Source organism: Giraffa tippelskirchi, chromosome 2 (genome assembly GCF_054371585.1).
Source record: "Giraffa tippelskirchi isolate mGirTip1 chromosome 2, T2T-mGirTip1v1.2.pri, whole genome shotgun sequence".
Classification (NCBI taxonomy): Eukaryota; Metazoa; Chordata; class Mammalia; order Artiodactyla; family Giraffidae; genus Giraffa; species Giraffa tippelskirchi.
In genome coordinates this window covers 113,019,597-113,044,152 of record NC_137276.1, presented here as the reverse complement: position 1 = coordinate 113,044,152, position 24,556 = coordinate 113,019,597, and positions in this window count along the sequence as shown.

The window sequence follows — 24,556 nt, the reverse complement described above, 5'->3', positions numbered from 1 at the left end:
CTGAGTACATTTTCGATTTCTGTGCTTGTGATGGGTCTGTTAAGATTTTCTATTTCTTCCTGGTTCAGTTTTGGAAAGTTACACTTTTCTAAGAATTTGTCCATTTCTTCCAATTTGTCCATTTTATGGCATATAGTTGCTGATAGTAGTCTCTTATGATCCTTTGTATTTCTGTGTTGTCTGTTGTGATGTCTCCATTTTCATTTCTGATTTTGTTGATTTGATTCTTCTCCCTTTTTTTCTTGATGAATCTGCCTAATGGTTTGTAGATTTTATCTTCTCAAAAAAACCAGCTTTTAGCTTTATTGATATTTGCTATGGTCTCTTTTGTTTCTTTTGCATGTATTTCTGCCCTAATTTTTAAGATTTCTTTCCTTCTACTAACCCTGGGGTTCTTCATTTCTTCCTTTTCTAGTTGTTTTAGGTGTAGTGTTAGGTTATTTGTTCAACTTTTTTCTTGTTTCTTGAGGTAAATCTGTTGCTATGAACCTTCTCCTTAGCACTGCTTTTACAGTGTCCGATAGGTTTTGGGTTGTTGTATTTTCATTTTCATTCGTTTCTATGCATATTTTGATTTCTTTTTTGATTTCTTCTGTGGTTTGTTGGTTATTCAGAAGCGTGCTGTTTAGCCTCCATATATTGGAATTTTTAATAGTTTTTCCCCTGTAATTGACATCTAATCTTACTGCATTGTCATCAGAAAAGATGCTTGGAATGATTTCAGTATTTGTGAATTTACCAAGGCTAGATTTATGGCCCAGGATGTGATCTATCATGGAGATCTATCCTGATCTACCCATGTGCCTTTGAGAAAAAGGTGAAATTCATTGTTTTGGGGTCAAATGTCCTATAGATATCAATTAGTTCTAACTGGTCCGTTGTATCATTTAAAGTTTGTGTTTCCTTGTTAATATTCTGTTTAATTGATCTATCCATAGGTGTGAGTGGGGTATTAAAGTCTCCCGCTACTATTGTGTTATTGTTAATTTCCCCTTTCATACTTGTTAGCATTTGCCTTACATATTGCGATGCTCCTATGTTGGGTACATATATATTTATCATTGTTATATCTTCCTCTTAGTTTGATCCTTTGATCATTATGTAGTATCCTTCTTTGTCTCTTTTCACAGCCTTTGTTTTAAAGTCTATTTTATCAGATATGAGTATTGCTACTCCTGCTTTCTTTTGGTCTCTATTTGCGTGGAATATCTTTTTTCAGCCCTTCACTTTCAGTCTGTATGTGTCCTTTGTCTTGATGTGGGTCTCTTGTAGACAACATATGTAAGGGTCTCGTTTTTGTATCCATTCAGCCAGTCTTTGTCTTTTGGTTGGGGCATTCAACCCATTTACATTTAAGGTAATTATTGATAAGTATGATCCCGTTGCCATTTACTTTGTTGGTTTGGGCTCGAGTTTATGCACCCTTTCTGTGTTTCCTGCCTAGAGAAGTTCCTTTAGCATTTGTTGGAAAGCTGGTTTTGTGGTGCTGAATTCTCTCAGCTTTTGCTTGTCTGTAAAGCTTTTGATTTCTTCTTCATATTTGAATGAGACCCTTGCTGGGTACAATAATCTGGGTTGTAGGTTTTTCTCTTTCATCACTTTAAGTATGTCCTGCCATTCCCTTCTGGCCTGAAGAGTTTCTATTGAAAGATCAGCTGTTATCCTTATGGGAATCCTCTTGTGTGTTATTTGTTGTTTTCCCTTGCTGCTTTTCATATTTTTTCTTTGTGTTTTACCTTTGTTAATTTGATTAACATGTTTCTTGGGGTGTTTCGCCTTGAATTTATCCTGTTTGGGACTCTTTGGGTTTCTTCGACTTGGCTGACTATTTCCTTCCCCATTTTAGGGAAGTTTTCAACTGTTATCTCCTCAAGTATTTTCTCATGGTCTTTCTTTTTGTCTTCTTCTTCTGAGACTCTTATTATTCGGATGCTGCAGCTTTTAACATTGTCCCAGATGTACCTGAGTTTGTCTTCATTTCTTTTAATTCTTTTTTCTTTTTCCCTCTCTGCTTCATTTATTTCTACCATTCTATCTTCTACTTCACTTATCCTATCTTCTGCCTTATCCTATTCTCCTTTTGGTTCCCTCCAGGGTGTTTTTGATCTCATTTATTGCATTATTCATTATATATTGACTCTTTTTTATTTGTTCTAGGTCCTTGTTAATCCTTTCTTGCATCTTCACAATCCTTGTCTCCAGGCTATTTATCTGTAACTCCATTTCGTTTTCAAGATTTTGGATCATTTTCACTATGATTATTCAGAATTCTTTTTCAGGTAGACTCCCTATCTCCTCCTCTTTTGTTTGGTTTGGTGGCCATTTATCCTGTTCCTTTACCTGCTGAGTATTTCTCTACCTTTTCATCTTGTTTATATTGCTGTGTTTTGGGTGGCTTTTCCATATTCTGGCAGTTTGTGGTTCCTCTTTATTGTGAATGTTCCTCCCTGAGGGTGGGATTGTACAGGTGGCTTGTCAAGGCTTCCTGCTTAGGGAAGGTTGTGTCAGTGTTCTGGTGGGTGGAGCTGGATCTGTTCTCTCTGGAGTGCAAGTAAGTGTCCAGTAGTGAGTTTTGAGATGTTTATGGGTTTGTGGTGCCTTTGGGCAGCCTTTATATTGAAGCTCAGGCTATGTTCCTGCATTGCTGGAGAATTTGCATGGTATGTCTTGCTCTGGGACTTGTTGGCTCTTTGGTGGTGCTTGGTTTCATTGTAGGTATGGAGGCTTTTGGATGAGCTCTTGTCGATTAATGTTCCCTGGAGTCAGGAGTTCTCTGGTGTTCTAAGGTTTTGGGCTTAATTCTCCTGCCACTGGTTTTCCATCTTATTCTTACAGTAGCCTCAAGACTTCTCCATCTATACAGCACCGATGATAAAACTTCTAGGTTAATGATGAAAAGTTTCTCCACATTGAGTGACACCCAGAGAGGTTCACAGATTACATGGAGAAGAGAAGAGGGAGGCGGGAGATAGAGGTGACCAGGAGGAGAAAAGGGGGGAATCAAAAGGAGAGAGACAGACCCAGCCAGTAATCAGTTCCCTAAGTGTTCTCCACAGCCTGGAATACACAGAGATTCACAGGGTTGGGTGGAGAAGAGAAGGGTATGGAGAAGATAGAGGCGACCTCGTGGAGAAAAATGAGAGTCAAAAGGGGGAGAGAGCAATCAAGCCAGTAATCACACTACCAAGTAAAAATAGGAACTGAAGATTGGGTTCTTAAAGGTACAAAATTTGATAATAAATGCCAAAAACCCAAGATTAAAATCTAGAGTAGAGGTTAGACTCTCAAAAATACAATATTAAAAAAACAAAAGAAAGTCACAAAAATTATAAAATATATATGAAGTTTGCTTTAAAAATAGGGTCTTTTCTTTGCAAGGTAATAGTAGGTTATAAAAATGAAAATTAAAGGAGTAATAGAGGACTTAAAATTTTTTTTAATTAAAAATTTAAAAAATGATAATAGTAAAAATATATGTAGGAATTTCTGTGGACCTGTTGCGGACAGTATGGGTCAGTTCAGTTTCGGATAATTCCTTGATCCGGCTTATACTTCTCAAAATCTATAGGCCCCTTCCAATGTAGTCGGTGCTAACTACAGGGTTTTAATCTGTTGCACCTGCCACTTCCAAGGTGGTTCCCTCTGTTAATTTTAGCTTCTTCTGTTTGCTGGTCTCTTCAGTGTCTAATTTTCACCCTGACACAAGGGGGTGAAGGTGATCACTAATTTAGGCTCACTTGTTCAGTCCTGCTGTGGGGAGGGAGGAACACTGCAAACAAATATGACTGGCATGTGTGGGGAGTGCTCACAGTGTCTTGGCCACACTGGGTTTCCCCCACTCATGGCGTGTGTGCTTTCATGGTCTACACTGCTCAGGCTCCAGGTTGCTCTGCTGGGAACTGTCTGAGGCAGGCTCTGGGTTGCATGCACTTCCCAGGTCTAAGCCGCTCAGGTTCAGGTTCCTGGGTACTCCACAAAGGCGCAGACTTGGTTGGGCCTGCATTTTGTGCCCTTTCCAAGTCCGAGCAGCTCAGGCAACCAGCTGCTTGGCAAGCGCAGTTTCCCCCAGCTTCCGGGTGTATCTTATCGCCTCCCGTGTCCCATCGCTCGGTTTTCTGGGTGGCTGCAGGCGCATCCCTCTCAGGTGTGCCGTGTGTCTCTTCTGGGGAGCCGATCCCAGGCTGCGACCCTCCCGGTGGATGTCAACTGTCCAGAAAACCAAGAAGTCTTGGTTAGCAATGAAGCCTGCTTGCAGTTTGGTAGCGGATGCCTCTCTGGGGCCGAGATTGTCCCTTTTCGGCTCTGGTTCCCCCCTGCCTGCCTGTCTCCAGTGGGGGATAGGCCAGTCCGCAGCCTGCTTGCTCTCCTCTGGTATGCCCTCAGGCCTTTGTTCTGTGAGCAGGCCTGACAGTGCCTTAGTTTAGGGCTTTTTCACGGGATAGTTCTCTCTCTCTCTCTTTTTTTCCTCTCTCTCTCTGACTATCCCACAGTTTGGGTTGCTATCTCATGTTAGTTTCCTCAGATTGCCCTCAGGGCATTCAGCCCAGTCCTTACCCTAGGCAATGCAGCCCACGCCTCCCCTTTCAACCCCTGCTTTCTGGTGGCAGCTGCAAGTGCTGGGAGTTGCCATTCAGCACATAATCTGTGGGTTTTATTTACTTATTTTTCCTCCCGGTTATGTTGCCCTCTGAGATTCCAAAACTCCCCCACAGACTCACCAGTGAGAGTGTTTCCTGGTGTTTGGAAACTTCTCCTCTTTTAAGACCCCCTTCCCAGGATGGATCTCCACCCCTACCTCTTTTGTCTCTCTTTTTATCTTTTATATTTTGTTCTACCTCCTTTTGAAGACAAAGGGCTAACTTTCTGGGTGCCTGATGTCCTCTGCCAGCATTCAGAGGTTGTTTTGTGGAATTTACTCAGCATTCAGATGTTCTTTTGATGACTTTGTGGGGGAGAAAGTGGTCTCTCTGTCCTATTCCTCCACCATATTAGGACCGCCTCCTACTTTGATCTTTAAAAATCTGTTACTCTTTCCCTTTTTGTGGTCTCTGGTATTTCTGTATTGTTCTAAAATTTTATAATAGATTAGAGTTGTGAAATAGTCTTGATTTTTAAACCAAATATTTTTTAAGAATTTTTTTTTAGTGTAACCAATACAAAATTATCTTGTTACCTAAGAAAAGACTATTATTTGCATTTCAAAAAAAATTTTTTTTAAGATTTTAATTTCCCATTTTATAAAATTTTGCATTCATATTTCTTGGAATTTCTAATTTTTTCAGTTTGTATTAAAAACCAATATTAATAATATTGATATTATTAAAATGAATTTTGGTGCTAGATACTTGTAGCTAAAGCCTAGTAGAAGTCTAAAGTACAGGTAAAATACATTTCCAAAGAATGTCTGTCACTTAAAAGACCAAATAAATATTTTTTGTTTAAAAAAATTAACAGATTGTTAGAGATTTTAAGAATTATCTTGGTTGTTAAATTATAAATCCTCACTTTTTGAATGAAATAATCCACAACCCACTTGCTTTGTGCAGCAGGTGCCCTCTGGAAAAGTTACATGTATGGAGCTTTGTAAACTGTTTTACTGTTGACAGTATTGACATTTTTTCATTTAAAAAAGGGAGTCTGGTATAATGAAAATTATAAAAGAAAAAACGTCTTGATAAAATCTTAGCCATGTTCTATTGTATATTATATTTAACCTTTGCTGCCACTAAAATAAGATTAAACAATTTTAAAAACGCAACTTGGTTGCAAAAGATAAATTTGAAGTCCTTACAGATGCAATAATAACAATACAGAAGAGTGTTGATGAAAATAGTGAAACACATAATTCTATATAGTCCTGTGTACGGACAGAGAAATCACTGTGGATGGTGACTGCAGCCATAAAACTAAAAGTTGCTTGCTCCTTGAAAGAAAAGCTATGACAAACCTAGACAGCATATTAAAAAACACAGACATCACTTTGCTGACAAAGATTCATGTCATCAAAGCTATGGTTTTTTCAATAGTCATGTACAGATGTGATAGTTGAAACATAAAGAAGGCTGAGTGCTGAAGAATTCATGCTTTTGAACTGTAGGGCTGGAGAAGACTCCTGAGAGTCCCTTGAACAACAAGGTGATCAATCCTAAAGGAAATAAACCCTGAGTACTCATTGGAAGGACTAGTGCTGAAGCTGAAGCTCCAATACTTTAGCCACCTGATGCGAAGAGCTGACTCATTGGAAAAGACTCTGATGCTGGGAAAGATTGAGGGCAGGAGGAGAAGGGGGCAAAGAGGATGAAATGGTTGGATGGCATCATCGACTCGATGGACATGAGTTTGAGCAAACTCCAGGAGATGGTGAAAGACAGGGAAGCCTGGCATGCTTCACTCCACAGGGTCACAGAGAGTTGGACATGGCTGAGTGACTGGAACAACAACAACATGGAAAGAGAAACATAGAACCTTTTATGTGAAAGGTAAGTTTTAGTTGCTGATATGGGCTGAATTGTCTCCCAAAGTACATATGTGGAAGTATTAGGCCTCAGGACCTCAAAATCTGCGTTTGAAGATAAGGTCTTTAAAGAGGTGATTAAGTTAAATGGGTTCCTTAGGGTGGACCCTTGGACTTCCCAGGTGGTGCTAGTGGTAAAGAACCCACCTGCCAATGCAGGAGATGTAAGAGGCGTGAGTTTGATCCCTGGGTCGGGAAGATCCCCTGGAGGAGGGCACGGCAACCCACTCCAGTTTTCTTGTCTGGAGAATCCCATAGACAGAGGAGCCTGGCCAGCTACAGTCCATAGGGTTGCAAAGAGTCAGACACAACTGAAGCGACTTTGCATGCACAGGGTAGACCCTTATCCAGTAAGACCAGTGTCCTTATAAGAAGAGATTTGGACACACAGAGGGTGGACCATGTGAGGACAGAGGGAGGAAATGGCTGTCTACACACCAAGGAGAGGGGCCCCAGGAAGAGCTAACACCTTAACCTTTTACTTCCAGCCTTCAGAATTGTGAGACAATAATATTTTATTGTTGAAGCCATCTGTCTGTGGTATCTTGTTATGGCAGCCCTAGTAAAGCAATTCAGCTAACACTGTAGAATGGTTTAGTTGTTTAAATTCAAATTGAACCAGGAATCTATCAAGCCTCTTAGCCTCAGTGAAGAACATTTTCATGACTTCACAGGAAAGGATAGTCAATGCCTCTTCAGGCATTAGAATAATGTTATTGTTTATGAGTTCATTAGAGCAGCCCAGAAGTCACAGGGGTTAAATCTAGGGAGCTTTGAAAAATATGACAAGAAAGGCTACTTGCTATCAAAACACTTTATTATTTCTTCTTTTGAAAATCTGCAGAGATTTGTGAAATCTGTGAAAATTTCTATTTTGGGTGTTGCTGCTTCCAAAGGCTCAGCTGCTCTCCTTTAGCTGGTGTGTGTGTGGGGGGGTGGCGTGTGGAGGAAGGGATTGGGCAGGAGATGCACCCAGACAAACTACAGCATTTTCTCCCTCTTCTAATCACCTTCCCCATGGCCTCAGGCTGTGTGTGATGTGTGAAATCATCCAGTTAGAGGTTCCCTTCTCTCAGGGGGAATGTGAATTTTACACTGATTTTTACCTTCTCTTCAATCTGGTCTCAATCCCTCTAAGCACCCAGGTTCTTGCAGGGCTGTAGGTCCACAGAGCTTGGCCCCGTGATGGGGAGAGAACAAATATTAATACCAAAATGTCTTAAAGTCCACCTACCTATGGAAATGGTCTCAACATGATGTGGAATTATCCATTAAAATAAGCCGAAATGAAGAGTCTTTCTAAAAATGACATTGGAATCATTCTGGGGAGGAAAGGCGGGCTCCAGGAAATAACTGCAACCCGAGTCTTTCCCTTTGCTCCCGTCCTAGCAGGCTCAGGGGACAAGGTCAACCAGTGGTGTGCTTTCCCTCCCAAGGGTCTCTGTGGCTGCTTACCACACCAACTCACTAGGACCTGTGGGAGGAGGACTGTGGGCTATCCACATGTATCCTCAGTACGATACTGGCAACAGTGGTCAGTGAATGAATGGACCATTGAATGAATGTCCCTGACCCGTGTGCCAGCTTGCCCACTCTAAGAATACCACAGCAAGGGAGACTAGGCTTGCCTTCTAACCCAGCTTCACTGCCAGGCTTGAGCTTGTTTTTGTGAGATACTGTGTGGTTTTCCCCAAAGCTCAGGGAGTTTCCAAAGTTCAAGGAGTGAACACTCTGTAAATGATACAGCTGCTGCCTGAGCCATACCCCAAGTCCCTGGCCCCCAGGAGGTATTACTCTATGTACCCTTTCTCTCCCCTCCCATCTGGGGTCATGTATCAGACTGTTCATGGTCCACTGTGGTGGGGAAGAGGGCCCTTGGGCAGAACTTACCTGAGTCAAAGGAGTAGTAAAAACAAGGAAGCCATAGTGGAACTTTGCATCAAGACAAAAATGAGCTTATTTCTCATTTCAGCAATTTATAATGGCTACTTTAATTAATCTGATAATAAATGCTCCACTGAGAAAGCTAACTACTTTAATTCTCAGAGCCTTGGATTCCTCATTCATAAGAAGGAACAAACCTTGCCTTAGTTTTGTGGTGAGAATAAGAGAATGGGCTTGCAACTACTGTGTAAACTGCAGATCATTATGCAAATAGAAATAGTAATTATTATTATATGAAGAACTCACTGCTTTTGATCTTGAAAAAACCTAGGGTTCATATGAAGAAAATGCCTTCATATTTTTAATTAATTGATTTTTTCAAAACTAATTGAAATGCCTTGTTCTTTCTCACTTTTCAAGACTTGCAGACTTGAAAAGAGGCTTTGGCGTCATTGCAGAAGCAGAAACAATGGAAATGAATTTGAAGAAGAGACTGACATGTGGTGGATGATGACCACCACTACAGATGGTGGTTGCAAAGCTGTAGCCAATCTGAGTTCACTGTTTTGGCAGACCCTGCCACCAACGTGATGACAAGTATAGAGGTCAGGGTCAAGAGCTCTTTAGGGTGGTGGGGACAGAGCAAGCCTTTGGCATCCATCTCGTGTTGACCAGTCAGGGAACAGGAGGGAAGTGGGAACAAATGTCGTTAATAATGCTGTGACCAATGGTCTGAAGGACTGAGGCCAAAGTTGAGGGGAGCATTCAGGAAATTAATACACTGTGAGTGTTTTAATAAAGGTTTTATTATCATTTCAGTAATATTAAGACCACAGATCAGAAGACGACTGCCATTGAAAAGATAATTTGTTGCTGCTGATTCCCAAGAAGAGGGGGTGCACCATGCCATGAGAGAAGGGTACATGGAGAAGTTCAAGGGTGGTCAGGAGGCAGAGCAAGGAATAAACATGGGCACAAGCCTTTGCTGTGGTTTCTGGGGGAAGGGACAGGTGAGGCAGGGTAAGCAGGGCAGAACTGGCCAGCTTGAATCATTTCAGGACTCTGGAGCATAGGCGCTGCCCCTGGTCCTCTGGTACCTGGGGCAGAAAAAGAAAACATTAATACAGTGGGAGTATAACTTTTTATTAGAGAGGATAAGGAGAAATCCCGGAGAAAGTTGGCAGAGAGGAAATGGCAGAGGAAGGGTTTCCGGGATGAAGTCACAGCCCAGCCACTGTATCTGTTCCCTGTGACAAGGCTCAGGCACCTCCACACAGCATCCAGCCCAGCTGTCTGTCATTTGTCCAGGATTGCTGTTTGGAAGCAGAATGGGCAGAAGCAAGACATTTCATGTGGCCATTTTGCTTAAGTGGCCCTTATAGGATATAAACACATTTTTGTGTTTATTGCCAGTAAGACTTCAAACTCGTGCTAAGGCATATTTTGAGTGCAAGTGAATTAAAATTGTGTGTCTGCAACAACTTCTACATTTTTAAAAACTAGAATCTTAATATAATTTATGGAATTTTAAAGTGAGAAATATCCTAAATATCACATCATTCAAACCTATATTTTGTTACACGAAGAGACTAAGGCTCAGAGATACCATGTGGAATGCATTAAAATTTTCTACTAATAATTGCAGCAGACAAACTTGACACTTACCCCACCTCCAGCCCCATCTCATCTGACAAGGCTTGCAGGATGAGGGGAGAGGATTGTCAGAGGATGATGTTTACTTTGATTCTTTTTTTTAGTTTGTTTATTTTAATTGGAGGCTAATTACTTTACAATACTGTAGTGGTTTTTGCCATACACTGACATGAATCAGCCATGGGTTTACATGTGTTTCCCATCCTGAACCCCCATCCCAACTCCTCCCCATCCCATCCTTCTGGGTCATCCCAGTGCACCCAGCCCTGAGCACCCTGTCATGCACTGAACCTGGACTGGTGATCTGTTTCACACAATGAAATATTACTCAGCCATTAAAAAGAATACATTTGAATCAGTTCTAATGAGGTGGATGAAACTGGAGCCTATTATACAGAGTGAAGTAAGCCAGAAAAAAAACACCAATACAGTATACTAATGTATATATATATGGAATTTAGAAAGATGGTAACGATAACCCTATATGCGAGACAGCAAAAGAGACACAGATGTATAGAACAGTCTTTTAGACTCTGTGGGAGAAGGCGAGGGTGGAATGATCTGAGAGAATAGCATTGAAACATGTATATTATCATATGTAACAATTCATTTAGATGAATTACAGAAAATTTTAAATTGAGGAAAACCTTTTTATGTATGTCACCAAAGTTTAGGAAAAAAGGTGATATATATGATGATGGAGATATATATGATGATGGAAGTAGGGAGTTGTCACCTTTATAGGTGCCCAGCATCCAAAGCCCCTTGTCTTGGGGAGAATCCTGTGTTGTGAGTGACTTAGTAGGAGGCTCTGGTTTTCACTATGAGAGCCAAAGTGAATCTCATCCTTTTCCCCACACCTTTGGAACCTGCTGCAGACACATCTCCCAGACATACCCCTCATTCTCTTTGGATGAGAGAGATGCTGCTCTTAGTGATCACTGGGTGCCAAGACCATGGGTCTATTTGACCCCGAGTCACACAGGAGTGGCTCATTCAGTCAAGACTGGCTTCACAATAAAGCCAACCTTATGTGACCTGATTCTCCCATCATGGCAGGGAGTCTGTGCCTCCCCTTGGCTGGGAACATAGGTATAACTTGCTTGAAGAAGCTCACCGACTTCTGAGGTCAAGATGCTCCCAACTGGAAGAGCATTCAGTGCCTTTTTAGGGAATCTTTTCCTTTGTGGCCTCAGCCCCTCACCGTCTACCCTCAGGGCCTCACACAGAAGCCATTCGGAGGCACAGTGCCCATCAAAAATCTTGGGGACCTCTGGTTATCTCCAGGATAGCCCAGCTCGTGGTACAAGGAGCAAAATGCAAAGTTTCATCACATCCATAAAGTAGCGTGCAGAGTATAGTATTACTTTTTGTTTAACACATATACGTATGTATTTACATAACCCTAACCCTTGAAAGTCTATTGTAAGTTGAAGATCTGTATGTACATATATACGTATACATTTAGAAAAACAGAAGAGCATCTGGACGTGTATGTAAAATATATCTGTTAAAGAAGCTATCACTACACATCTTTATCCTTTTTAAATTTTGTCTCAAAATGTTGTTTACAGGTATTACTTTTATAAAATAAAAAAAAGTATAAATCTGTTTTCATCTGAGTGGAACACAAAAGTTCATTCTTAGTTTCCTAAACTGGTCAGGGTTTCCTTACAACCCAACCTTGCAACCCTTCTGGCCAACATGGGTGTCCCAGTGCTCACTGCCCACCTGTAGGAGGTGTCACTGAGGAAGGAAGTGGGAGCTGGTCACCTTTACACCCTTGACTCATCCCTGCAGTTTCTTCATGTGGTGAAAGTGTTTGAACACAGGCTGCCTGAAAAACTGAAGCCCTTGAAGAGGAAACCTGCATGAGCCCAGAGACACAGGTGTAACTCAGGATGTGCTCCTGCCTAGCCTGCTCCTGGCCATGGGCATCAGTGCTGTTCAAGACAGCAGTGCAGCAGATGGAGCCATGGCCAGAGGTGAGTCAGCATTGGTCAAATGCTAGCCACATGTGAGAAGCTCCCCTGTACATCTGTGAAATGAGGAGGACTTCATAGGATTATTGCAAAGTCAAATGAGACAATGTACACTTAGTATGGTTTCTAGCATATAAGTGATTAATAAAAGTGAGTTGTCTTTGGCTAACTTGAGAGAAGTGGAAAATATATAGCACTGACCAGTATTTGAAGTATCAAATGCTCACGTGCTTCTGGGTGGAGTGCAAGTTGGCATAACCACTTTGGAAGATTGATAACATTTCTGAAGCTGAACTGATGAATCTCCATGACCCAGAAATTCCATTTATAGGTGCAGACCCAACAGAAATGCATACAAATGTGCACCACATAAGAATGTTCAAAACAGTATGATTCATAATGGCCCAAACCTGAAAACTACTTAAATGCCCATCAACAACAGAATGGATAAATAGTTTTTGACTGATTCCCATAATGGAATACCCCCACAGTGTCCAAGTTGAACAATCTATACCCACAGAGAACATGGTGACTTGTACACATACTGAGTGAAAGAGCCAGACACGAATGGTCACATCACATACAAAAGTGGGTGAGGCAGGCCAGGTGTTCACAGGCCATCCCATGAGAGGCCGTTCGTGCTGGGGGAGGTGCTAGGGATGAGGTAAGCCCAGGTGGGGGCTTCTGTTTCTTGATGTAGGTGCTGGTTACACAGGTTGTAAAGTTTATCAATTTGTATGCTTATGGTATATGCACATTTCTAGATATATTATAATTGTAATACAATTGTATATTGTGTTATAATTCAATAAAAAAGTTTTTAAAAAACTTCCCTTATAGCTCAGTTGGCAAAGAATCTGCCTGCAATGCGGGAGACCTGGGTTCGATCCCTGAGTTGGGAAGATCCCCTGGAGAAGGGAAAGGCAACCCACTCTAGTATTCTGGCCTGCAGAATTCCATCGACAGTCTATGGGGTCACAAAGAGTCGGACACAACTGAGCTTCACTTCACTTCATGGTTTAGAAGTTTTAAACAATCATTTAGTTATTACTATCTCTATTGCTACTGGTTGGAGTTCAAACTGAACTCAGATTCAGCTGCTCATCACTCAAGAGTCATCACTCTTTGTTCGAGAGAAACAGTCGGTGGAAAAAGAAAGATGCTTTATTCAGGAAATTGACAACCTGGGGAGATGGCAGATTAGCGTCCAAGTCGTCAGCCAAAGGACAAGAGCTTTTAAAGGAAAGCTTGCAGGATGTGGAGGGGCCTGCATCCAGAGCAGCACAGTCAGCTCCAACAGTCATCTAGAACCTGAAGTGCAGGGGTCTAGTCAGCACCATCTTGATTTTTTCAGTGCAGTTAATCTTTGATTGCATGGTCAGTTTGTCTTCATTTTCTTGAGGCCAGTTCCTGGCATTGTACAGGCTAAAGATTCAGAACCTCTCAAGATGGGGCAGTTTTTTCCCTCTGGTGGTGGTTTTAATGTCTGCAAAACAACTCAGCAATGTGCACCACACACTGTCTGGGAGGGACTAAAGATTCTGTGACTGCTCGATGTTTAGATTTTACCAGTTCTCCCGGCCTAACTGTACCTTTGTCACTCCATGTCAGTTCTTAATTCTTGAGCCAAGGTTTTGGGCAAGACCTAGGAGACTAAAACTTTTTTCTGTGAACAAGAAACAGGGCACATGGAGGGACTTTTGTATCTGGGAAGTCTCCACAGGGTGCTGCTTGGTTTCATTACCAGTACTGAGGTAGAAACTGTTAGGCAGTTAGTGTAGGAACTCTGAGACCTCAGCGTATTTAAATAAACATACTGTTCCATTTACCTAAAACTATACCCTTTGTCCTAAATTCCTGGCTCTCAGAGGGATGTGTCCTTAGTCTGATAACTATTAACACTCAGATCCAGAAAAGGGTAGTAATTAATTAAATACTGTTCCATATGCCTGAGGGAAGAACAACTGGTGATCATTAACCTTTAGCCCATACATCTGGCCCACTGTAAAATGGTTGGGGGTCATGAGAAAAGGTTGCATAATGGTGACTTAATGTCTAAGAAAACTAAAAATCTGAGAATCAAAAGAAGCCAGAAAGATGTCACATTAAACATTGTGACCTTTAAGCTCACTGGTTAAAAATGAAATATGTTAAAAGTAAGAACCAATCAAAAGTGTACTAATTAATACTAGTAAGGATATAGACTGCTGTAAGTCCTGCCTTTTCAGGCACTTCACCCCCTCTCAGTGTGTCTATGCTGAGAGCTTTGTGCTTTTTTTCTCTCTGAAATAAATCCCATTTGCTTGCTACAGTGAGCATTGGCATGTTGCAAAGTTCATTCTTTGGCTTTGCAAACAAGAACTCAGATTCCTATTTCAGTATCATCTGGCCCAGGGTAGGACAGCAGGCTTGCTCCTGTGGAGACATTCTTTAGCAGTTCACCCAGTTCAGTTACATAGATGTCTTCTGAAGGAGACTAGCTGCTTTGGGGTGATAAGTACAGGTTATTTGAGGGAGACAAGAGCTGTCACATTTGGCCATCTCACCCCTATGGCTCCAGGATGCAGAAGCCCAGTCTTGGCAAAGAGAGAGCTGTATGGTTGGGTGCTTGCCCTGCCTTCCCTCAACCCCTCTGGCTGGGAAACACTCTTTAAGCAAATGGTGCTCCATAAAGGGTCTGCAAAATGCTAGATTTCACCAAGTTTAAGGGAAACCAGGAATTTCAGAGACTAACAAGAAAGATGGGTGACCCCTGAAGTGACTCATCCCCTGAAATCCAGCATGAACTTGGTGGGTTGTCCCATGACCATGCTTTGGTTGAAGAAACCTAACTTAAAAAGAGAAGCTGATCTTCTGCTTTACAGAAGGCTGGCTTTTCTCTCCCCTCCCCACTCCTCTCCCCTCCCAACCCCCAGCTGGTTAAGCAAATGGGGCAGGAGACCCTCAAATCATGGTAAAATCACATCATTCTAAATAATCCTCTTTTCTATTAAAAATTGTTCCCTTTATATTTATTTGGCATGTCAAAGTCTTTGGTAACATTCTTTGTGAAATTTCAGGAGTTTTCAACTTATTAAAGGAAAAGAGAAATGCCCTATGGCTTGATCATAACAGGACTCAAAGAGAAATGGTGGCCTGAAAAACCAAAGGGAAAATGTTGGAGATATTTTCTTATACAAACTTTTAAAAGCTCAAGAATAACATCCACAAGTAAAGTGCACAAATTAGAAGTATGTTTTGAGAAATTTCCACATAAACACCATCCGAATCAGCTATTATCACTGTAAGCCCCTCATGGATCCTGTAGTCCAAAGCATACCCTTCAATATCATATATTAATTTTGCTTTGTGTTAAAATTTAAATTAAAATTTGAATCATGCAGAATATTCTTATGTGACTTTTTTTTTTTTTTTTTGCTCGATGTTATACTGGTGAGATTCATCCATATTGTTTTATGTGGCAATATTTTGTTCATTTTTATTGCAGGAAAAAGAGTGTATTTTAAACAATCACCCTTGTACACAGTCTCATTTTGAGAAATACTGCCCCAGACCCAGTCAACACAGATACACAGCCACCCTATTCCATTCCCACACTCTTGGAGTAAGAAGTACAGAAAAATAAAAAGTAATCCCTCAAAAAACAGAGCCAGTTCAAATTTTAAGTTAACTGAACTCAAGAGCAATTTTGTGACCTGTGGGTAGAGCATCTGAAGTAGTGACTACAGTTCAAAAATTGCTTTTTCTCCCACGGAGTCAGCAATACCAAAATCCTTGAGGAAAGACATATGTATACGTGTGTGTCTGTGTATCTGTCTGTCTGTGTCTGGGCATGACTATGGTATGGTCTGAATGTGTCTACTCCCCAGATTCTTATGTTGAAACCCTAACCCTTGTATCTCAGAATGTGACTGTATTTGGAAATAGGGTCCTTAAAGAAGTAGTAAAGTTACAGTGAGGCCGTCAGGGTGGACTCTGAATCAGTGTGACTGATGTCCTTCTAAGAAGAGGAGATTAGGATACAGAAACACAGAAGGAGGACAGTGCAAAGAGACACAGCAAGTAGATGGTCATCTGCCAGCTAGGGACAATGACCTTAGGAAAAGCCACCCCTGCCCACAGGCTGATCTTGTACTCTGACCTCCAGAGCTGTGAGTAAATAAATGTGTGTTGTGTAAGCCCCCCAGTCCCAGTCTGTACTTTCTTATGGCAGCCCAAGCACACCAACACTCTGTGTGTGTGTGTGTGTGTGTGTGTGTGTGTGTGTGTAGCGCTGTGTGCAGGAACAGGCAGCAGCAGGGTGACCACACTCCCATGTCTCCCTTGGCTGAAGGCCCCCAAACAACCCCACCTTGTCCCCTCCTTCCTTCACTGCCTGGACCAGGCTGGCCCAGCTGAGTCCATCTGAGTGGCAGCTATAAGAGACGCAAGGCCAGGCAGCCCCTCTGGGAGGATCTGAGAGGGAGGTCAGTCATGAAATAGCAGGAAAACCTTATCCCTGCAGCTCAGAGCAGGTGGGGCAGGGATACTAAAAACTAGGCTTAAAGGAAACAAAAGAGGCTTCATGCATCTCCATTCAATAAAAAGGAAAACTCAGGCGTTTTCCTCATCACCAAATCCTTTAATAAAGTGCATCAACCAATATATTTTTTACCCAAATTTTGAGTCCCTTTAAGAATAGCCAGTGAGGAGAAGGGCAAGTGGACTCACATTGGAGGTGCTGAGTGTCAAAATCCTGATTCATAAAGAGGGAGGAGCTAGGAGTAGGGGGAAAACTTGGCTTTCCTCTGACACCTTTATGTGGCCATGAACCACCCTGGTGCTTGTAACTGTGTGGGTCTACAGGCGTTTTGTGAAGTAGCCTGCGGGGGTCCCTCCAGCAGCTCTGCTTTCTGAATAAGCATCAGAAACCCCACTGGGCTCAGTCACTTGGGATTGAGAAGCATCGTCTTTGTTTCCTGCTTAGGGTGGGCTTCAGATGGGTAAAAACCCCTGTAAAATTGGAATCTTATCTAGTGTTGAGTCTTATGAAGTGTGCTCTCCTCTGTACTCCCACAACCTCAGAATAATCTATACTTCCATATCTGACCATCAGGAAAGTTTTTGTACTGCCTGTGTGTGCATTCTGTAAGGTCTCATGGAGTAGCAAGGTCTTTTAAAAGTAGTTGTGTGTTTTGAATTGATGCCCAGTCTAAACACCAACACCACCAAATGCCAGTGAAAATGTAGAGCAACGGGAATTCTATGAAACTAAACATACATCTGTGCTTTGATCCAGCAGTCACTCACCCAATGAGTTGATAGCCTACGTCCACACAAATCCTGCACATAGTTGTTTGTATTAACTTTATTCTGAATTGCCAAAACCTGGAAGCAACCAAGATGTCCTTCTGTAGGTGAATGGATTAACACACTGTTGGTACACCCAGGCAAAGGAATCTATTTGGCACTAACAAGAAATAAATAATCAAGCCATGACAAGACATGGAGGAAGCTTAAATGCATATAACCAGGTAAAAGAAGTCAATCTTGAAAGGCTACACACTGTATAATTTCAACTATAATAATGACATTCTGAAAAAGGCAAAAGTATGGAGACAGTAAAAAGATCAGTGGTTGGCTGGTGTTGTGGGGAAGGAGAGATAAATAAACAGAGCACAGAGGATTTTTAGGGCAGTGAAACTATTTTATATGATACTATGATGATGGATACATATCATTACACAACTATCAGACCCATACAACATATGTGATGAGAATGTGTCATTGTAGTTCATTGATTGCAGAACATATACCACTCTGATGGGAGATGTTGGTACTGGGGAGTCAGGGGATGTGTAGAATATATGGGAACTCTGTACTTTCTGCTCAATTTTACTGTGAACCTAAAACTATTGTAAGAAATAGTCTACATAAATAGATAAATAAAATTAAAAGAAGGTGACAGGAGAAATCATATTTATAGAAGGAAGTTACAGCCTAATTTTAGTCAAACTAGGGAATAAGAAAAGCTGTTGTGATCTGGTGGCAGTGACAGGGGGCAGTGGCAAGACAGGGTCCCTGGCCATAGAGATGATGGTCATCTGATTTGACAAGAAACCACAAAGGGAGAACATGGGAACCCACCTCTGAGCAAACGAAGCCCCCTAGTTCTCATGAAGGTGTCCACGATGCTGTGTGGGCCAAGGAATGCATAAGCCTGACAAATTTGGTTCATTGAAGGAAATGTGACTTTCCTCTGAATTTACAGAGAAAAAGAGAGACAGTGAAGGGAAGAGGAGATTAGACGAACAGAAACACAAATGGGACTGGGTCCATCAGAATTATGCTAGAGAGCAGAGAAGAGAGGGGCAAGAAAAGTGTAGGGAAAGGCAGAGAATAACATGGAGGAAATCCATTTTAAGTCTGTAGTCCTATTCTTAGAAGTTATGAAGATAAGAATAGACTATATTGGTAAAGAGATTTAATTATCCAAGCAATCTTGTGAAGTGAGAAAGCTATTACTATATTTCATCAAATGTAAGATTCCAGTAATTGAAAATGCTCATCATTTTAGTGCTATAAAGAAAGAAAAGAGTTGCCAGTTAAACCACTGTTTTGCTTATCTCTTGCTTCAAAACAAATGAGGAAATTACCCTAAAACTTAGTGGTTTATGACAATTACTGCTTGGTGGTATCTCAAAGTTCTATAGGCTGACTATACTCATCTGGGTAACTATCCCTTGGGAGTCCCATGTGGTACACTCAGATGTCAACTGGTCTTAAGGTATCTGAAGTTTTGATGGGCTGAATATTTGAGATGGTTCCCTCACATGCCTGAAAGTTGATGTAGGCTGTGGGCAGGGAGCTCACCTGGGCCTATTGACTGGAGCACTGTGTATGGCTCCACACGAGGCCTGAATCTCTTTGCAGCATGGTGGCTGTGCTCCCAGAGGGATCATCCCAAGACTAGTGAAAAGACCTAGGAAGAAGTCAGAAGGTTCTCACTATGTAGCCTCAGAAGCCCCAGAACAACAATTCTGATGCCTGCCATTGGTCCCCAGACTGAAGACAAGAAGAATTAGACCTCCATCTTGATGCAAGGAGTGACATGCATGCAAAGGGGTGAAGGACTTGACCATCTCTAGCTACCATAGTCACTACCTTAAAGGTTGGTGTGGGGGAAACACACATGGATCACACCAACCTCTCACCACTGTGCGATATCAATCATCTACTCAAAGGGATTTTGTAATTTCTCCCAATTCTCTTTGTTCTTCTGGGTGAGTGAAAGGAAAGACTTAGCAGAAACCATAGAATAAAATGCAACACAGCTTTTACTGTGGGTATCTTCATTAGTAAGGATATGTGGAATACTGGCTTGTTGCTTTGCAAGTGTCAACTAAAAAAGATGTACAACTTGAGAGTTGTGAGTTAAGTTTTAATGGGGCAAAATGAAGACTGCAGCCAGGGAGGCAGCATCGCAGAGAGCTCTTAGAGACTGCTCCAAGCAGCAGTGGGGGAGTTAAGTTCAGTCACTCAGTTGTGTCCGACTCTTTGCAAACCCATGGACTGCAGCATGCCAGGACTCCCTGTCCATCAGCAACTTCCAAAGTTTACTCAAACTCATGTCCATTCACTCGCTGATGCCATCCAACCATCTTATCCTCTGTCGTCCCCATCTCTTCCTGCCTTCAATCTTTCCCAGCATCAGGGTCTTTTCAAATGAGTCAGTTCTTTGCATCAGGTGGCCAAAGTATTGGAGTTTCAACTTCAGCATCAGTCCTTCCAGTGAATATTCAGGACTGATTTCCTTTAGGATGGAATGGTTTGATCTCCTTGCAGTCCAATGGACTCTCAAAAGGCTTCTCTAACACCACAGTTCAAAAATATCAATTCTTCAGCACTCAGCTTTCCAACTCTCACATCCATACATGACTACTGGAAAAACCATACGTTTGACTAGAAGGACCTTTGTTGGCAAAATAATGTCTCTGTTTTTTAATATGTTGTCTAGGTTGGTCATAACTTTTCTTCCAGGGAGCAAGCATCTTTTAATTTCATGGCTGAGGTCATCATCTGCAGTGATATTGGAGCCTGCCAAAATAAAATCAGTCACTATCTCCACTGTTTCCCTATCTGTCATGAAGCAATGGGGCCAGATGCCATGATCTTAGTTTCTAAATCTTGAGTTTTAAGCCACATTTTTCACTCTCCTCTTTCACTTTCATCGAGGCTCTTTAATCTTCTTCTCTTTCTGCCATAAGGGTGCTGTCATCTGCATATTGGAGCTTATTGATATTTCGCCCAGCAATCTTGATTCCAGCTTGTGCTTCATCCAGCCCAGCATTTCTCATGATGTACTCTGCATATATAAGTTAAAGAAGCAGGGTGACAATATACAGCCTTCAGTACCTTTTACTATTTGGAACCAGTCTGTTGTTCCATGTCCAGTTCTAACTGTTGCTTCTTGACCTGCATGCAGATTTCTCAGGAGGCAGGTCAGGTGGTCTGGTATTCCCATCTCTTTCAGAATTTTCCACAGTTTATCGTGATCCACACAGTCAAAGGCTTTGGCATAGTCAATAAGGCAGAAGTAGAAGGTTTTTTGGAACTCTCTTGCTTTTTCAATGATCCAGTGGATGTTGGTTATTTGATTTCTGGTTCCTCTGCCTTTTCTAAAACCAGCTTGAACATCTGGAAGTTCACGGTTCATGTACTGTTGAATCCTGGCTTGGAGAATTTTGAGCATTACTTTACTAGCATGTGAGATGAGTGCAATTGTGCGGTAGTTTGAGCATGCTTTCACATTGCCATTCTTTGGGATTGAAATGAAAACTGAACTTTTCCAAGCCTGTGGCCACTGCTGAGTTTTCCAAATTTGCTGGCATATCGAGTGCAACACTTGCACAGCATCATCTTTTAGGATTTGAAATAGCTCAACTAGAATTCCATCGCCTTCACTAGCTTTGTTCATAGTGATGCTTCCTAAGGCCCACTTGACTTCACATTCCAGGATGTCTGGCTCTAGGTGAGTGATCATATCATCGTGATTATTTTGGTCTTTTTTGTATAGCTCTTCTTTGCATTCTTGCCACCTCTTCTTAATATCTTCTGCTTTTGTTAGGTCCATACCATTTCTGTCCTTTATTGAGCCCATTTTTTGCATGAAATGTTCCCTTGGTATCTCTAATTTTCTTGAAGAGATCTCTAGTCTTTCCCATTCTATTGTTTTCCTCTATTTCTTTGCACTGATCACTGAGAAAGACGTTCATATCTCTCCTTGCTATTCTCTGGAACTCTGCATTGAAATGGGAGTATCTTTCCTTTTTTCCTTTGCCTTTCACTTCTCTTCTTTTCACCATTATTTGTAAGGCCTCCTCAGACAACCATTTTGCCTTTTTGCATTTCTTTTACTTGGGGATGATCTTGATCCCCGCCTCCTGTCAAATGTTATGAACTTCTGTCCATAGTTCTTCAGGCACTCTATCAGATCTAATTCCTTGAATAGATTTGTCATTTCTACTGTATAATCATAAAGGATCTGATTATGGTCATACCTCACTGGCCTAGTGGTTTTCCCTACTTTCTTCAATTTAAGTCTGAATTTGGCATGATCTGAACCACAGTCCGCTCCTGGTCCTGTTTTTGCTGACTTTATAGAGCTTCTTCATCTTTGGCTGCAAAGAATATAATCAATCTCACTTTGTTATTGACCATCTGGTGATGTCCATGTGTAGAGTCTTCTCTAGTGTTGTTGGAAGACAGTGTTTACTATGACTAGTGCATTCTCTTGGCAAAACTCTATTAGCTTTTACCCTGCCTCATTCTGTACTCCAAGGCCAAATTTGCCTGTTATTCCAGGTATTTCTTGACTTCCTACTTTTGAATTGCAGTCCCTTATAATGAAAAGGACAACTTTTTGGGGTGTTAGTTCTAGAAGGTCTTGTAGGTCTTCATAGAACCGTTCAGCTTCAGCTTCTTCAGCATTACTGATCGAGACATAGATTTGGATTACCGTGATATTGAATGGTTTGCCTTGGAAACAAACAGAGATCATCGTGCCGTTTTTGAGATTGCATCCAAATACTGCATTTCGGACCTTTTTGTTGACTATGATGGCTACTCCATTTCCTCTAAGGGATTCTTGCCCACAGTAGTAGATATAATGGTCACCTGAGTTAAATTCACCCATTCCAGTTCATTTTAGTTCGCTGATTCCTAAAATTTCAATGTTCACTTTTGCCATCTTCTGTTTGACCACTTCCAATTTGCCTTGATTCATGGACCTAACATTCCAGGTTCCTATGCAATATTGCTCTTATAGCATCGGACCTTGCTTCTATCACCAGTCACATCCACTACTGGGTGCTGTTTTTGCTTTGGCTCCAACTCTTCATTCTTTCTGGAGTTATTTCTCCAGTGATCTCCAGTAACAGATTTGGCACCTGATGACCTGGAGAATTCATCTTTCAGTGTCCTATCTTTTTGCTTTTTCACACTGTTCATGGGGTTCTCAAGGCAAGAATACTGAAGTGGTTTGCCATTCCTTTCTCCAGTGGACCACGTTTTGTCAGAACTCTCCACCATGACTTGTCCGTCTTGGGTGGCCCCACATGGCATGGCTCATTGTTTCATTGAGTTAGACAAGGCTGTGTTCCATGTGATCAAATTGGTTAGCTTTCTGTGATTGTGGTTTTCACTCTGTCTACCCTGTGATGGAGAAGGATAAAAAGCCTATAGAAGCTTCCTGGTGAGAGACTGAGGGGGAAACTGGGTCTTGTTCTGATGGGCGGGGCCATGTTCAGTAAACCTTTAATCCAATTTTCTGTTGATGGGCAGGTCTGTGTTCCCTCCCAGTTGTTTGACCTCAGGCAATGAAGGTAATGGTTGTTCAGATGGTAAAGCTTCTGCCTGCAATGCGGGAGACCTGGGTTTGTTCCCTGGGTCGGGAAGATCCCTTGGAGAAGGGAATGGCAACACACTCCAGTACTCTTGCCTGGAAAATTCCATGGACAGAGGAGCCTTGTAGGCTACTGTCCATGGGGTCGCAAAGAGTCGGACACGACTGAGCGACTTCGCTTCAATGAAGATAATGGTGACCTCCTTCAAAAGGTCTCATGCAGGCATTGCTGTGGTCATTGCCCCCAACCCTGCAGCAGACTACTGCCAACCCATACCTCCTCCAGAGGCTCCTGGACACTCTCAGAAAAGTCTGGGTCAGTCTCTTGTGGGGTCACTGCTCCTTTCTCCTGGGTCCTGGTGCACACAAGGTTGTGTTTGTGACCTCCAAGAGTCTATTTCTCCAGTTCTGTGTAAGTTCTCCAGCTCTACAGTGGGGTTAATGGCAACCTCCTCCATGAGGGCTTATTCCATACCCAAGTCTGCTGCACCCAGCCCAAGTCTGTTGCACCCAGCCCAAGTCTGCTGCACCCAGAGCACCTGCCCCTGTGGCCATCCAATGCTGACTAGTACCTCCACAGGAGATACTCAAACACAGTTCTTACTCAGTCTCTGTGGGGTCTCTAGGTCCTGGTATGCACAAGGTTTGTTTGAGCCCTCTGAGCATCTCTTGTGGCTATAGGGTTTGATTCTAAATGCCATTTTGCCCCTACCATCTTGCCGGAGTTTATCCTTTGCCCTTGGACATGAAGTATTTCCCTAAAGTTTCTCCAGCGCCATGCAGTTGCTGCTCCAGCACATACCGTCTTGCTAGGGCTTCTCTTCCCTTCGACATGGGGTATCTCCTCACAGTCTCTCCAGCGCTGCACAAATGCTGCTCCAGAACTACACAGCTACCACTCCAGTGCCATGCAGCTGCCACACATACACAGAAGAACTATACAAAAAAGATCTTCACAACCCAGATAATCAAGATGGTGTGACCACTCACCTAGAGCCAAACATCCTGGAATGTGAAGTCAAGTGGGCCTTAGGAACCATCACTACGAGCAAAGCTAGTGGAGGTGATGGAATTCCAGTTGAGCTATTCAAATCCTAAAAGATGATGCTGTGAAAGTGCTGCACTGAATAGGCCAGAAAATTTGGAAAACTCAGCAGTGGCCACTGGACTAGAAAAAGTCGGTTTTCATCCAATCCCAAAGAAAGGCAATGCCAAAGAATGCTCAAACTACTGCACAATTGCACTCATCTCACACGCTAGTAAAGTAATGCTCAAAATTCTCCAAGCCAGGATTCAACAGTACATGAACCGTGAACTTCCAGATGTTCAAGCTGGTTTTAGAAAAGGCAGAGGAACCAGAGATCAAATTTCCAACATCTGTTGGATCACTGAAAAAGCAAGAGAGTTCCAGAAAAACATCTACTTCTGCCTTATTGACTATGCCAAAGCCTTTGACTGTGTGGATCACAATAAACTGTGGAAAATTCTTAAAGAGATGGGGCCACCTGACCTATCTCCTGAGAAATCTGCATGCAGGTCAAGAAGCTCCAGTTAGAACTGGACATGGGACAAAAGACTGGTTACAAATAGGAAAAGGAGTACGTCAAGACTGTATATTGTTACCCTGCTTATTTAACTTGT